This window comes from Neophocaena asiaeorientalis, unplaced genomic scaffold (genome assembly GCF_003031525.2).
Source record: "Neophocaena asiaeorientalis asiaeorientalis breed wild unplaced genomic scaffold, Neophocaena_asiaeorientalis_V1.1 scaffold420, whole genome shotgun sequence".
NCBI lineage: Eukaryota > Metazoa > Chordata > Mammalia > Artiodactyla > Phocoenidae > Neophocaena > Neophocaena asiaeorientalis.
This window is the reverse complement of record NW_020172770.1, coordinates 1,918,244-1,934,759: the sequence shown is the minus strand read 5'-3', so window position 1 is coordinate 1,934,759 and position 16,516 is coordinate 1,918,244. Positions and strand designations below refer to the sequence as shown.

The window sequence follows — 16,516 nt, the reverse complement described above, 5'->3', positions numbered from 1 at the left end:
ACATCTTTTAAAAGTTCCCTGCAGATTTTGAAATGGGGAAGCAAATTAATCAGTACAACCAAAAGTAGACTAGGCTTCTTAACGACTTTCTTCTCATCAATAAAACAGTTGCCTATTAACTTTTCTGCTCTTTCTAATCCTTACTTTTAAAAGAAAATTCTGTTATTGAAAGTATTTAAAGTTATCATTTGGTTTCTTTTTTCTTTGCATTTTTAGTTAGGAGAAGGTAGAGATTTAGAAAATATTTTCTTAAACCATTTTCTCCACTTAAAGAACTAAGAATACTACTGTAAGTATTCAAAATGTATTATTTTTCTTATGCTTCTCTGGTTTCCTTTCTTTCATTCACCTAATTAGCATATGTAAGAGAGAAAGGGTAAATACCATATTCTTTGTGTACACCTGTTTTATTTAATGCTTTACACTTATACTTTAAAATATTTTATTTAATCTTCATGTTCACCCAGTGAGATAGGTAGAGAAGATGATAGTATTTGCACTGGAGGATCTGATCCTCAGAGAGGCGAATAACATGTCTGTCTTGAGGTGTGAAAGCTTGATTTCATCTCATCTCACATTTGGTGCCTTTTTCATCTACCTCATAATGTAGCCACCACCAAATCCTTTCATTTCCTTCACATATCCAGTGTCATTCCTAAAGACTGCTACTACCAAATGTACCTTGTGAACCATACATCAAGAACACTGTATTAGTTTATCCATAAGAAATCTGTGCGTGTGTGTGCATATATGTACCATCTGGCAATAACATAAATTTTGAAGCTTGCAATTGCTACACGATAATGAACTGGGTGTCACTGAACAAAAAACTCAGATGAATAACTGATCATTTATACTTTGAGAAAGTTTAGTGGACATTTTACCAACTCTTTAGATCAATTTCATATCATGGTAAAGATCAATGCTAGCATCTTTCCATTGTGATGTTAATTAGTTTCTGCCTATATTCCACCATTCTTATATATCCTCCTAAAGTAATCCATCATCATGCTAAGGCAAAAGGAATTCAATCCATCACTGTTGGATTCTGATAGAGGGCTTAGGGGGAATGCAAGTCATCTCCCCAGCAGTAATCAAACAGCTGTGATACATGCCACTTTACGCTTATATCATCATATAATAGATGGCTTTCCTCTTCATGGAAGCGTGCCTCAAAATTTTCAGACAGATGGACTCTGATGCAAAGGTTTCATTTTGTGGAATTTGAGGCTGTGAACTAGTTATTGACAAATACTACATCATCAGTTCCAGTTGAAGACACAGCCTAATAAGTAGAACATTGGCGCTAATCCTTATTTAATCAGCCTTAAAATGGTAATTTCAAATTGATGAGGGCACAGGGAATAGATTTTGTACTCATAAAGTGCTTCTAAAAATACTGATAATGTGTATATACAACCCAAGGATGAAATTAAAGAGCCCCCAGCATCTATAATAAGAATAAGCTATAAAGAGTGTGACAAAGGTACGACTGAAGGATCTTATAAAAATGCAGAGAAACAAATTTCTTCTTGTCTCTCCAGTGACACATATTCATGTTTATAATCTTGAAATTTAATCTAGGGAACAAATATTCATAGGATTAAAAGAGAAGGATTTTTAGAATGTGAGTATAGTATCATTAAGAAATTCTGTCATTTCTGAGGACAGTATAATCAGAGTGAACAAGCTCAAATGTTGAAAGGGATTTTAGAGCTCATGTGATCCGAACCAATTATTTGATAGATAAGCAGGCTAAATGGGGTTAAATGATATGTATAGCAACTTGCTAGGCAAAGACTAGAATCCAGACCTCCAGTTGCTCTGTGTTTTCTGTTTTTGTCCTGTCTCCACAAACATAGGCTCGTAAACAAAGAGCCAGGTTGGATCTGTCTTGCGAGAACTCATAACCCCATCCCCTTTATACCAGTTCTAGCACCCCTAATTCTGAGTAAAGCCGCGATGCAGGCAAATTTGACTATATGAGTTTTCAAATTTTTTTTAGTTTCTCTATGACCAGCCCTTCAGGCCATGTTGTTCCCACTCCCCTTAATTTTTTGCTAAACCTGATTTCAGCAAAGGATCTATGCACAATAACATATGATCACCTCACCTGTGTTAAGAGTTATTGGAAACTCTTTCCTGAGTAACAAACCTCGAAGATAAAGCCGCATGGCCCCAGGATAAGTCTAATTGTGAAATGTTAATAGTTAAAAGAAGAGTCAGACAAGAGAGTCTGTGAGGCAGACATGCCTTCCTTCCCTTGCTTCAAGTGACGTCTTAGAGGTGGTTTCTTAGGCACACTCGGAAATTTGGCTTCAATAATCATACCAGCAGCCACAAATGTAATAGAGTCTGAATATGGTACTAAGAATATTGCAGACATCAAATTTCTCTTCTTTCCACAGGCTTTTTTATCCCTATTTTATATATGAAGAAAGTGTGGAGATGTTAAATAAGACTGAGGGTCTTAAAGCTATGGAGTATCAGAGTAGGATTTGAACTCTCATCTATTGGCGTAAAAGTCTCCTAATGCAATATTTACTACCCCACACTACCTTCCATATACTAGAATTCTCTCCATCACACTTGCTCCCTGTCTTTACATTTCCCATTCCCCAACAATTGAAAGCTAATATATACATAACAAAATCCTAGAGTCTGCATCTTAGTTTCTATAGAATCATGATTTTAATATATCTCACTTTTGAAATAATATACAATAAACATTTGTATATATATATACACACACACACACACACATAGTGGAATGTTGAGATATTAAATTTTGTGGCCAAGAATCACACTGAAACCTGTGACTTAACAGAATTAACCTTTTAGTTTTCATATTATAATAAATACATAAATGATATTTATAGAATATAATATTTTAATAACTAATGTATATGTGTAGTAGAGGTTTGTATATTTTATAATATTTTGGGACACCTACTTCTGGCCATTGTCTTAAATGATATGAGACTTATAAAAATAAAGTCTGGAGGTTTGTGGAGCTGAAGAAGGATAGGATAGGATATCTACAGTGTGAAGCAAGTTGGGACAAAGTGCCTTGAGGGTATTGCAGGGCCCTGTAGGCAGTCAGAGGATGGGAATATGCATTTCTTACTGGGGTGATCAAAGAAGATTTCATGAAAGAGTTTGTCTATGAGCCAGAGCTAAATGTATGAGTAGGATTTTGAAGAGATGAGGTGGAAGAACCGATTTCAAGCAAATACAGAGTAATAAGTACAAGTTGAAGGCTATATGAAACATCCTGGTTTTTCTGAGTGTCTTTGGGGAATAGTGTGTGAATGAACTAGAAAGAAAGATCGAATCTGCATGTTTGGAAGTGGGGAATATTGAAGAGATTTGAGCTTGGATATAGTATTTTCAAATTATTAGCAGAGAGAAAGTTTTGTGACAGAATATGAAAGAAATTGAAGATCGAGAGGCCAGTGAGAAAGCTGTGATAGCAAACAATATAATAGCTAGTGTTACTGAGCTTTTGTGCAGTAGCTACTTTAACATATAATTTCAGTTATTACTTCAACATCCCTAAAAATTGGGTATCAACTTTTTTAACAAGTAAAAACATTGAAATCCAGAGGAGTTAGATAGCTTGCCCAAAGTCATAAGAGTTTTAAAAAGGAGGAAGTTTTTTTGAGAGTTTTAAGATGAAGAGTGAACATTTGATGATTAAATGGTCATTGGTAAGCAATTTCTTCACAGGGGTGAAGGCTATAAACAGAGCAAATAATGCAAAAATGAAATTCTAATTTCTTAAATGAATGAATAAATATTTGATGACAGGGTCACATAGTAAGCTAAGGGATTTTTGTGTGTTCATGAAGACATGGAAATGAATGACTTGATGGCTGGAGGTGTAGGAAGGGGAAAATAGGTTAAGCAAGTGTCACAAGGGAAGTCAAAAGGTAGTGAAAGATTAAGAGAGATCCCTAGAGAATTAAGACTTTTGAAAAACTAATAATACTCAAGCAACCATAAGTTTATTTGAAACCAATCCTCTCTCAATTCATAAATTTATAATTAAATTAATAGTTAAAATGATACATAATAGAGTTACTATCATAGCCACTACATATAAAGCTGCCTAACACTGCCTAATATTTCTGTGTTCTGTTTTCAACTGTGCGAGTGTAATGAATCTATGCATATATTAACTAATTAATTTTAGTTCACAGTTTCTCTGTCACCAGATATCTGATAAAACCTTCTTTTAAAAATAAGATTTATATTTTTAAAAATGTATGTACTCATATGTTACAAAGTAATATATTTTCAGTAAATATCTCAGACTTGAAAAGATAGTCTCTTGAGTAGCATCACCTATTAATTAAGTCGTAGGTAGTTATATTTATTATAAACAATCACTCTCCGTCAGCATTGAATTTCTGAATTTAGTCATGTTAGATTGCTTTCTGGTTAAGAATACAGAAGGCTCGATTTTGTTTGCTTTTTATTTATTTGAGCTTTGTGGAGCATGTTAAGAACAATATTGACTGGCTTTTAAAACTCCAGTGGTTATAAATAAGTCAGTGAGATTTGCTGAATTTTGTTAATTCAGGCAGGCACAAATGAATGGCATTGTAAAATACATGGGATAAAGAATCCAAACATACCAGCTATGTCAGCTTAAAAAGTCAAGGTAATTCAGTTGTAAGTTATTATTTAAGAGACTTCAAGGCTGATCAAACTAATTATACACTGTAGAATACTATCTAGGATAATTGAAGTTCTGTCTTATTGCTAAGATTTCTCTTGTCCTGTTGCTTTGTTAGTAGTTAAATTTAATTTGAAGTTACTTTAGGGTAAGTAATAATCTAGTAAACAAAAAAGCCCTAAATGAGAGGGGAAAAAATCAAGCAAGATGTGTATTTAAAAGCTTTCTTGGTTTAATTTTTCTCATCATGCCTGAGTTTGAAAAAAAAGTAAAATTCAAGTTAACTCCATATTTTCAATACTACTTACCTTAATTATAATCTAAAATGTTTATTTCCTTGTTTTTAGTTTAGTTGAATATTTTGTTTTCATTGACACTGCTTCCAAATTTCCTTTGTGCTTTTACAATAGCTCTTTCTTAGCCTCCATTTTCCATCTCCTCTCTAGTAGAATGCCCAGTTTGTCACAAGCTTATGTGAGAAGCCCTATCCCTGGCTTACCAGATAGAGAAATTACTCTAGATTCCCATCAGTGTAAAAGATGATTCCCTAACTTGTGTTTCATAATATACTAACTCTTTGAATTTCTGTAGTGTGAGAGACAGTAGGGAAATGACAGGCACCTGAGCATATAAGTGCTCAATAAACATTGTTGAATATATGTTGAATACAAAAAATATTATATTTTTTACTTCTTCAGCTGAAAGGTCATACTTCACTGTAGTCCTTAAGTGGGAAGAACAGTACATGATTGATTGAGGCAATAACTCTTGGTATTTTGGTTTAAATTTTTGTACCTAATACATCTCTGCAAAATGGGAAAGACTAAACGTCTTTTAAAAATGATGACCAATGGGTTTCCCTGGTGGCACGGTGGTTAAGAATCCACATGTCAATGCAGGGGACACGGGCTCAAGCCCTGGTCCCGGAAGATCCCACATGCCACAGAGCAACTAAACCTGTGTGCCACAACTACTGAGCCTGTGCTCTACAGCCCACGAGCCACAACTACTAAGACTGAGAGCCACAACTACTGAAGTCTGTGCTCCTAGAGCCCATGCTCTGCAACAAAAGAAGCCACCGCAATAAGAAACTTGTGAACTGCAACAAAGGAGTAGCCCCCACTCGCCGCAATAGAGAAAGCCCGCACACAGCAAAGAAGACCCAACACAGCCAAAAATAAGTTAATTAAATAAATAAATTTTAAAGAAATGACCAAAATACTTTTGACCTATTAATAATTAAACTAATAATTTATGTAATTTTAAAATAAGTAGTAGGCTATATAATGGAAAAAAATATGTAGTTTTGAAGAAATGTGTTGCTGTCATGGCTAGAATTATAGAGTCCACCAATATTCTTATACCAAATACATGGAAAGTTAGAAGCTCCCAGTTTACTTCCTTGTTTGAAATAGTAAATAACAGGTTGTGAGAAACATGGCATAGAATCAGATAGGAGATAAAGATCCTCCAGCAAGTAGGGTCAATAATGGATAATCACTTCCAGAAATTTAGGAGTAGTGCCAAAATGTTCATTCATTCAAAAAAGAAAAAAAAAAAAAAATGTTCCTGCCGTATTCCCAGGATCTTTCTTGCTTGGGATACAGTTACCCAGCGCAAAATAACTCCCCATTCTCAGAGTTTCTGTCTTCTACCAATGTGCTAAAAACACATCCAAAGTTAAAATTATGTTAATCTCTGAACAAACCAGCTCATTTTATAGCTTTATGTCACCTGGTAGTATTATTGGTGAAGATTCTTTAATTTCTGTAGAACTTGGCACAGAGATAGGTACAAAATGAGGTCTCAAAAATAAGTGTCAACTTATTAAATCAAAAGCCTTGGGTATTTAAAGCTGGGAATTTGAGTACTAAATCTATCTAATTGTTTTTAAGCTAAAATATCTTGTTTTGAAGAAAAGAGTGGGGAGATATATAAACCTATTTTATAATCAGGTCTATTTGGCGATCATGTCTGCACCTCTTAAGTGTTGTTTTGTTTCGTTTTTAATGTTCAGTCAGCAGTGCTGGTACAAACTGAGGTTCCAAGCTGATAATTATAAGTTTTGATTTTTTTAAAAAATGATCATTGTAATGGAGTTTTATTTTTCAGAAGGGAGAATCAAAATAATAGAAGCAGCAATCGTAGAGAAAAAAAAAGGATATTTTTGAAAAGTCAGCAAAGGGTCAATGTATGTAAGAAGCAGCTCCAGAATGGAACCACATACATTACCTGAATAATTTTTGCCATTTATTTATGACATGTTTAATCCCAAACATCTGTTTTAATTATTCCACTATGATAGAAATTATATATATATATATATATATGTATGTATAATTTATAAACTACTTATTGTTTTAGGCAGAACTCAAAGTGGAGCTTTCTAATGGGCTAAAGTGACTTATCTACTTTGTAGATATATATTTATCTCTAATATAATGCCTGAACCTTAAAAGACTAAATAAAATCTATCATAGAAATCTTTCTGTAGAAGGTCTTTGAATACAAAAGTGCTAGTGATCCCTATTATGTTATTTGAATTCAAAGTATTTAAACATATTTCAATACTTATGCTTATATATAATTATAAAATGTTTCTTTTGGCAATTTATCTTTTAATTAATCTTTAGAACAATTAATGGTGTCAGAGAATAGTTTATGTTGCAAGGCAAAAATAGAGACACAGATGTAGAGAATAAATGTGTGGACACCAAGGGGAGAAAGCAGTGGGGTGAGGAGATGGTGGTGGTGGTGGGATGAATTGGGAGATTGGGATTGACATATATACACTAATATGTATAAAACAGATAACTAATAAGAACCTGCTGTATAAAAGATAAATAAAATTCAAAAAAAGAGTTGATATTAATAGAGGTAATCGGCAATTGATTAAAATAAAAGCAAAGCAGGATAATGAGTCAACTCTTTTTAGTTCCTATCAAGCACTCTTACAGTTGCTTTATATGTATTAATTCATTTAATTCATGTGAAATGAGATGGAAGCTAAGGCACAAGAATACTTAAGAATCATCACCAAGATGACACAGCTAGGAAGAAATAGATTTGAGAATAAACTAAAAAATATTGCTCCTTTGACTGCTCTTAACTACTTCATTATGGCAGCCAGGAATAAATGTATTAATTATATTTTAAAATTGTTTTTAAAATTCATAATTTACAATTATTAAGGTGACGTATTAAAATATCAATATAATGAAGGTTTTTAAATACTTTGAAAACAACATTTTACATTTGATTCTCAGTAGGGTAATTAAATACCGGTGGTCCCTGATTTATGATGGTTTGACTTGAAATTTTTTGACTTTACGATGATTTGATATGCATACAGTAGAAACCGTACTTTGAATTCTGAATGGTCTTTTCCCAGGCTAGCAATATGTGGTACGATACTGTCTCATGATGCTGGGCAGTGGCAATGAGCCACAGCTCCCAGTCAGCCACACAATCACAAGTGTAAACAATTTATATACTGACAACCCATTCTGTAGCCAGACAACCATTGTTTTTCACTTTCAGTATAATATTCAATAAATTACACGAGATATTCAATACTTTATTGTAAAATAGGCTTTGTGTTAGGTGAATTTGCCCAACTGTAGGCTAGTGTAAGTGTTCTGAGCACGTTTAAGGTAGGCTAGGCTAAACTCTGCTTATGCTAACACCTAAGTAGATTAGGTGCGTTAAATACATTTTCCACTTAAAATATTTTCAACTTATGATAAGTTTTTCAGGATATTCCCATTGTGAGTCGAGGAAGATCTGTATAGACTATTCCATTTTGTTATTTGTGTCAGACATCCTCAAGAGTGTTGAAACTTGAGAGAATATCCTGTACTCCTTTCTCTGGGCGTCACAGTGTAACATGAGACAAGTGTAGATCAGTGGGTTGTTAATCATTTACTCACTTTGGGATTAGCAGATATGACTGACCATGTAGATGTGAAAGTTTATTTGCTGGCCTGTGGAAACTAATAGAATAAAAGGAAAAGAGATGAGGACGTTTATAAGTAATCAAAAGAGATAATATCCAGGGGATTAAGAAACGTTCATACGTAGTGTTTTTCAACATGCATTTCATGATTTGAATATAACAAAAAATTGTCTGCTTCATTCAAATTGTTAAGACTGATCACTCCTTTGTCATAGATAATACATATTTTTTCAGTGAAAACATATGTCTCATTGATGATGATATGATGCTGATGATGTTACCAAGTAAGTCTTCATTATCTGTAAAATCATTATTTTTGCAACCTTCCAAAACACTGCCAATAATTTATTAATAACAAACCTCAGCACGTCACACACACACACACACACACACACACACACACACACACACCAGATTTCAGTTAATAAAGGACTGAGTGCCTAACCTATAATAGAATGTGTAAAGGAATACATAAATGGATAAGGTCATCCCTGGCTCAAGATGCACTCAAAAAAAGCTGAGTATGTTAGGTTTACAAAACAAGTTAGCAAATTTAAGAACTATAATGCCAAATTTTAAACACTTTGAAAAAATTCTGTATCACCCATGATAATCTGAAAGCCACTTTCCAATTCAATTTAACTTTGTAACATAATAGGTTTATTATGAGGGACATTTATTGAAGGATAATATAGGAAAAATGAAAAAATAGCTGTATTGGCAACAAAGTTTTATTATTCATTAGTTAAATCTCAGTAAATATATTAATCATATATTGATGTGTATTTACAATAAAGTAACTGACTTATTAAATTGACATTGTCTTTTTAAAAAGATTCTTAATTTGCACTGTGACCAGTCATCCTGTTGATTACATGTTTAAGTACAGTCCTAATTGATCATGGAGTCTTTTGCTATAAATTACAGAGAGGGATTAACAGATTTCACAGGTTGGTTGTGGCTTAATGATAAATTTCACAGTTTGAATAGAAAAAGGATATAAACACACACAGGGATAAGGTAGTTACATAGATTTGTGATGCGAAAAGTTCCTTTCCAGTGCATACAGATACATTGATAAATGTGAGAATACAAAGGGAGTATTAAAGGGTGAGGAAATAAAAATATATGCTATCAATTGGATCTGTCCAAACATTTTGTTTTAAAAGAATAGACAGATATATACAGGATTTAATGTTGAAAATTCCACAACATATTAACCCATTAAATAAAAGCATACAGCTTAATTAAATGAAATACTACTGAGTAAAAGTTTAGAGCTACTTATTAACTTTTAGTTAGTATTCCTTATATAAATGTGGTATTATCCACCCAGTATGCCTTTGATTTTTAAAGGAATCAGTTCATTGCAAGGATGCAGCACTTTGTGAAAGTGCAGTGTCCCTCCTTTCCATAAGACACTGAGGTCCTTGTATCAGATTCATAAACAGCTGAACATTAACGGAAGTCTTTGGATTTCAGTCAAGCTTATAAGCTTTAATGATTAAGATGCCAGTGTTTAAGAAGCAAAATTCTGATTCTCTCTTTCTGGGCTTGAGTGTGATATAATATCTAGTATAATTTAAAATTTATTCTTTAGTTTTGTGGATCTTTCAAATTACTAAGAAAAAGTTAAATGATTGCTAATTCAAAACTAGATGATAGGGCTTCCCTGGTGGCACAGTGGTTGAGAGTCCGCCTGCCGATGCAGGGGACACGGGTTCGTGTCCCAGTCCCGGAAGATCCCACATGCCGCGGAGCAGCTGGGCCTGTGAGCCATGGCCACTGAGCCTGTGCGTCCGGAGCCTGTGCTCCACAACGGGAGAGGCCACAGAAGTGAGAGGCCCGCGTACTGCAAAAAAAAAAAAAAAAACTAGATGATATAAGAAGAAAAGTTGGATTTTCTTGTACTATTTTGTAAAATAAAATAATTTAAAATAGAATTTTGTTAATAAAATGCATTTTTATTAATATCAGAGTATTAATAACATAGTAAAGTGTTTAGTCTGAGCCAGACTTACCAGCATTCCAGTACATCCAAGCAATGAAACCTTAGGCCTGCTATGTAAATTCACTAAGACTTTGATTTTTTTTTTTGTCTTTAAATAGTACAACTTTCATATTCTAAGAAAAATAATTTTAGTATTTCCATTAAGAAATACTGTAATGGATTGAAAAATAGCTTGTTTAGCACTTAAATGGTCCCAGTTGGTCTACATTATGAATAAAGCAAAAGAAGGAAAAAATGCAATTGTTTCTTATATTCTATTTCCCTTCACATTAGAATGCTTTTCTCATAAATTTGTGTACACTTTTCTTCATCAATTTCAGAGTCTATTAATGCCACCGATATTCAGGGATCATGGGCTGTACTAGTGACTTGTTCATGATCAATTGTTTTGGCCTGTGTCTACATAATGCCAGATACCTACAAACATATAAGCTTTTCATGTAAAAAAGAGTTGACTTTGTGCATATATTAGGTATCTGGATGTTGAAATTTGTGTGGATTTGTGGCTACATGGCCACTTTGTTTTTTGTTTTATTTTGCTTTTATTGTGTGTTGGCATCATTCAGACCGAGCCTGGCAGGTCCTTTTATTTCTAAGTGAACTTAGTGTCTTTCATGTAAATGTTAAAATGACTACTTTCATTCTAAAATATAGTCATAACCATTTATAGCCATTGATATAACTGTCTTTTAGCTAAATGAAGTGTGTGGCATTGCTTTAGACACTTAGGGTTGCTGTTAAAAACTACTACTGAGTGAACATTTGCATACCCAATTCACTGTTAATATATAGATAGATATCTTTATGATATGTTCCTTACTTACTTCTAATTTCATATGTGTTATTTAGTTCTTTGGCCTAGATGTCTTTGTGCCTCTGGATATTCTCTTTAATATCTTGTTTAAAGAGAGGGAGAGACAGACAGAGAAGAAAGTCTTTGGTTTCCTGGAGCCAGTATTCTCTAGAAAAATTTTCTGTTTCAGTGAACCTTTGTGACGTTGTAAACTGTTTTGGTCTTTTCAGCCACTTCCACAATACTAAATTTGAATGACCCTCAAATATCCAGCAGATTTAGAATAATAATTATTTATTCCAGCCAAAACAAGACAGTCTTGATAAATGGAAATAGATCAGGTTAATTCCAAATATTATAAATGCTCATCAATTTTAATTCTTTTCCTAACTACATATATTTCTTTTTTCTTTTCTTTCTTTCCTTTTTTTAAATTTGAGGACAGGAAAAAATGTGCAGTATAAGCTAGAAATAGAAGTAATGATGACACTTTTCTAGGCTAAGGTAATTTCTTTAAACTCATGGGATTTCATTTGCAATACCAATTCTGTATCCATATGATGTTATCCCATGCATCCAAAATTCTCTCAGATTCCAAAATCCCTTAATATTTACAGATAGTCACATGCTGAAAAGATTGACTTTATGCAGTTTATACATTTACAGAATTTAAAACATTATTTGGTTGTTCTCCATCTCATTTCAGACCATGTAAAAAGAGATAGTGTTCTCAATTACAATTTCAAGAAAATCATTGATTCAGCAGATTTGGGGAAATCCACTAAAAAATAAAATAATATAGAAGGGAGGGGGCTCTGAGCGTCCACTCTGGGAAGGGCAAGCTGGCTTTTAGTAATAGCTGATAAATCAGAGTTGATTGTTTGAAATTATGCTGAATGGGGGCATGTTCAGTTAAGCTGTAATTTGTCAGGCATTTATTACTAAACTGATCTAAATTTTTAAAAAATCAACAAAATTTGACAGTCAATAGTAATGATATGCACTAAGATCTGAGATACTAGATCACTATTGGAATAAAAGCAGTTCACAAGGAAAAAGGTCTACCGTTTAAGTTAAATTTATTAATGCAGTCATATTATTAATATCCAGATTACCTAATTTAATTCTATGTTTTCAAAGCAAAATCTTAAGCGTGGCATAAAATCAATTTACATAGATATAGATGATGCACAAAAAACACAAATATTATTTCCACGTTAAATAAAGCTATCAGAAAACAACTTCTACAAAGGCATTTCCTTCTGGTTACATTTAATGGTTATAGTTATTACACTGTGCTTTAAATTTGATGCTTTCGAATATTTTATCACTGATGATTTTTATGTATTAAATCCTTAAGTAATTGATATTATTCTCACTTTTCTATAAATGTGGTTACAAAGTCTAGCAGATATGAAATTAGAGAGCCCATGTCTGTGTAACCTAGAACTCAGTGGATCTTTCCACCATACACACTGTCTCAAAATATCATAATCTAATAAGTTAAAATCTCTAAGTAATAAAAATTATAATTAATTTGTATGTCTGCCATTATAGCAAGCTTTATTAAATAATGTCATTCAAATAGAATTTATTAACAATTCTTAATATTTATGTTAACATCTAAATGATTTCAGTGAAAAAAAGTAAGATATTTGAATACATGAAAAATGGAAATATAAATTAAAAAATTATTGTCATAAGTAACAATTTCAAAAATTGTCTAAATAATTTTTATGTATCTTCATTGAATATGGGGTATATGCAGGATAGAAAGCAAGGAAAATAAATACTTTGGGAAACAATAAATACTCATTATTAAATAAAACTTTAGAGGCAAAGAAATCAAAATACCTAAAGTCTTTGGTTCTAGGGTTTTAAAGCTTCTGCAGCATCTGATTCCAGAATAAGAACTCATACATCCGTATTCCTAGCTATTATTAATAACAATAACAAGAATTCCCCTCAGAAAAAAAACACATTGTAAACCCCAAAGACAAAACAGCAAATGCTACCCTCTTTGTCATGTTTCTCATTGCAGGTAAGTTCTCTTGTCAAGAGAATGCTATTTGAGTTAATTTCTTTTTTCTTTCAATTTTTTTTTAACAGAGTAAGAGTTTATTGTTATAAAAGTAACTGCAACATTCAGAACTCTCTCTGTAGTTTCCATACTTCTCACTTAATTCCCCAAATAAAGATCCAGATTAGATTATACACTTCCTATCCGATCATGGTATATTGGTGTCCTCTGACTGAGCCAGTTCACTCATATTCAGATTAGCTCTTTCATTATGCATTGAAACTATCTTTTACCATTTCCTAATGTGTGATATAAATCGTAGCCACTCATTAAATTACACCTGTTAGTGCTTAACACAGTGGTTAAGAGAATGGAATCTAGTAATTATGGCTGAGTTCTAATCCACTTATTAGTTGTTAATTTTCGGTAATTTACTTAACCTCTCTCTGCCTTAACTTCCTGCCTGGTAAGATGATGATAGTAATGGTATCATATGAGTGCCTGGCCCATTTTAAGTGCTCAATAAAGATAGCAATGGTCATTTTCTCATACATATATCTGCATCTCACTCAACAAATATTAACCGAACAAAGATTAACTCAACACCAGAGGGCCAGACACCATGTTAAATTATAAATGGGAAGAAAAACAAAACATACGTTAGACCTTTAAAATCCTCAATATCTAACAAGAAAACAAAAATGCCTCTGTAGAAGGGGGTGTAGACAAGACTATTAAAATTGCAGACATTGTCACTGTAACTGTTACTTCAGCATTGAAGAAACCATGAAGACTGACATTCAGTGGATGTAAATATCAATATAAACATCATTTCAGCCAGTATGTCTCTTGAAATTAGAAAAACATATATATCACCAGCACCTAGATTTATAGATATTTACTTGTTGGAAATTGATTTCTTTAGGAAAAAAGTTGCTATGGGAACTTTAACTGTTAACAAGGAAAGAAAGCAAGGGAAGCGAGGGAGTAGCAGAGACAGGGAAGAAGGAAGGAAATTATCCTTTTAAACCAACTACAGTGTCATCCTCATTTTACCAGTATTCTTGCCATATCACTCAAGAAATCCTCTGGTCAGTACAGATCACTGTCTATCAGTTAGATAAACCACCTCATACTTGTTATCATAGGTTGGATTCAGTTTGGGTCTTTTGAGTATAAGCTCTCTGATGGAAGAAACTGGCTTATCGGAATCTGACCCATCAATGTTATTATTTCAAGAGTTGGTGTGAAAGGACTTCTGAGGACTAAGATACCCTGGTACGTGGGGAGTTTCTTGCCTTTTGGGAGGTCTGAGGTCTTCTACCAACCTTCAGTAGGAGTTCTGTAGGAGTTGTTCCACGTGTGGATGTATTTCTGGTGTATCCGTGGGGAGGAAGTCGATCTCCGCGTCTTACTCTTCCGCCATCTTCAAGCGTCTGCCTTTGCCTTTTTAGAAATTTGTTTCTTTTATGTTTAAGAATTGACTCTTAAAATACTTTTTTTTTTTTTTTTTTTTTTTTTTGGTACGCGAGCCTCTCACTGTTGTGGCCTCTCCCGTTGCAGAGCACAGGCTCCGGACGCGCAGGCTCAGCGGCTATGGCTCATGGGCCCAGCCGCTCCGCGGCATGTGGGATCCTCCCAGACCGGGGCACAAACCTGCGTCCCCCGCATCGCAGGCGGACTCAACCGCTGCGCCACTAGGGAAGCCCAAAAATACTTTTTATCTCTGAGAAAGAGAGACTTAGATAGTGGGATCATGCATCTTATCTTTAAGGAAGAATTCCACCACTGTCCCCTGCCTCTATTCTCAATGCATGTCAATGAGTAACTAAAATCAACATTGCTTCCATAAGAGCAAAGAGAATTTGTAACTAAATCTCCTAAATCCCAGACTGTCAGAAGTTCTAAAAAGAACAGACCAACCCATCAACTGATAAAAATCATTTTACAATCTATTATACAAATACAAAGTGTGATTAAATGTCTTTTCATGAAAGTGATAGTTACGCTCAAATGTGTGAACAGACACTATGAATATGATGCCAAAGCTTTAAGCTATTGGCAAGAAAAATTGACTCATGTCCAGTAGCCCAATATCCTCTCTTTAGTCAAGTCCATGGGTATCAGGGCGATGAATTCACATGGAATGGAATTAAAGCTAAAGAGATGATATTAGAATGAACAATTAGAAATATTTATATCATGTACTGTTTTAAAACAAAGAACATAAAATAGTCAATGTAGTCAAATAAACAAGACAGCTTTGTTATTTGGCTTGCATTTTACCATAGAAGTAGGCATTATAAGCTTACCATAAAAAACATAGAATTTTGCATATAAAATTCTTAGAGCAAGCAATAAACAGACACAAAATATACAACTATGTATAAGGAAAATAGATAGACAGTTGTAACATTGGGACTATTATAAGGAAAAAACGTAATGAAAATTATTTTAAGAAGTATCCATAATTTCAGATATAAGATTAGGAATACTGATTCTTTATATTGCTACTAATAGTCCATTCTCTCAGTGCCAGCCGGAAGTTTTGTAGAAGTATTAAACATAACAGGATAATATTTTTTTAAAAAGACAATTTTCATTTTAGATGTTTGTGCAATCCTTAAAACATTATGTTATTAACAATGATTTGATGTAATCTGGATTATGACACAAAGTATTGGTTCTAGGGGTATTACAATTAAAAATTTAAAAGATCATAAAATTTATCTATCCCCACCTCTCCCCATTGCTGCTGTATTTTTATGTGACTGTGCTGATGAATAGTTTCTAACTTAGTCAACTAACTTAAATTTTGAAAGAATACCATTTCATATGGGAATCTTTTTTTTTTTTTTTTTGAGTTAGTTCTAGATGTTATTTTCAGGTGATACCCACTTTCCAATGACTTCCATTTGGAAGGAAGAGGTTCTCTGTTACTTTTTTAAAAAGGAAATAAAGCTCAAAGTATGCTCTTGCAAGATAATATTCTTCAACAGTGAGAGGCATCCTCTAATAATAGTGCTATAGTCAAACACCAGTACCTAAATTGTACT

At 33.4% G+C, this 16,516-nt stretch overlaps 1 protein-coding gene across 2 annotated transcripts in view; it reads left to right on the top strand.

Annotated features, from left to right (window-relative positions):
* Positions 1-16,516, top strand: part of CADM2 (cell adhesion molecule 2) — a 1,061,613-nt gene that overhangs the window by 645,527 nt on the left and 399,570 nt on the right. The gene's annotated exons all lie outside the window — the stretch shown is intronic.